The sequence below is a fragment of the Chrysochloris asiatica genome, unplaced genomic scaffold, assembly GCF_000296735.1.
Source record: "Chrysochloris asiatica unplaced genomic scaffold, ChrAsi1.0 scaffold00376, whole genome shotgun sequence".
Lineage (NCBI taxonomy): Eukaryota > Metazoa > Chordata > Mammalia > Afrosoricida > Chrysochloridae > Chrysochloris > Chrysochloris asiatica.
Genome location: NW_006408894.1, coordinates 1356406 through 1357509, shown reverse-complemented (window position 1 = coordinate 1357509; position 1104 = coordinate 1356406).

The following is a 1104-nucleotide window of genomic DNA, read 5'->3' as shown; positions in this document are numbered from 1 at the left end:
TACCTTTAGCAAAACTTTACTGCATGGGATATCAAAGAGATTGTCTGATGATTTCTGCATTCCATTGGGTCACCTCTCTTTGGAATGGGCACAAATATGAATCTCTTCCAATCAGTCGGCCAGATAGTTGTCTTCCAAATTTCTTGGCAGATATGAGTGAGTGCCTCCTGTGCCACCTCACCTTCTTGAAAGACTTCAATTTTTATTCCATCAGTTCCTGATACCTTGTTCTTTACTAGTTCCTTCAATGTACCTTGGACTTCCTCCTTCAATATCATTGACTCCTGATCATACGTTACCTCTTAAAATGGTTGAACATTAACCATTTCCTTTTGGTACAGTGACTCTGTGTATTCCTTCCACCTTCTCTTGATACTTTCTGCATCATTCAATAATTTGCCCAGAGAATCTTCCAATAACGAAATTCAAGGCTTGAATTTTTTCTTCAGTTACCCCAGCTTGAGAAATGCTGAGCATGTTCTTACTTTTTGGTTTTCTAATCCCAGATCTTTGCACATTTTTTTTGTGATATTTGGCTTTATCTTCTCAAGCTGATCTTTGAAATTTTCTGTTCAGCTCTTGGACCTCCTCATTTCTTCCATTTGCTTTAACATCTCTACGCTGGAGAGCAAGTTTCAGCATCTCTTCTGACATCCATTTTGACCTTTTCCTTCTTTCTTGTCTTCTCAATGATTTTTTTGCTTTCTTCATGTATGATGTTCTTGATGTCATCCCACAACTCTCCTGGTCTTTGGTCTTTTGTGTCTAATGTATCAAATCTGTTCTTCAGATGATCTCTAAATTCAGGTGGGATATATTCAAGGTCATATTTTGGCTCTCTTGGACTTGTTTTCACTTTCTTCACCTTCAGTTTATATTTTCATATGAGTAATTGATGGCCTGTTCCACAGTCTGCCCCTGGCCTTATCTTCACTGATGATATGGAGATTTTCAATTGTCTCTTTCCGCAGATGTAGTCAATTTGATTTCTATGTATTCCATCTGGTGAGGTCCATGTATATAGTAGTCTGTTATGCTGTCTAAAGAAGGTATTTGAAATGAACAAATCATTGGTTTTGCAGAATTCTATCATGTGATCTTCAG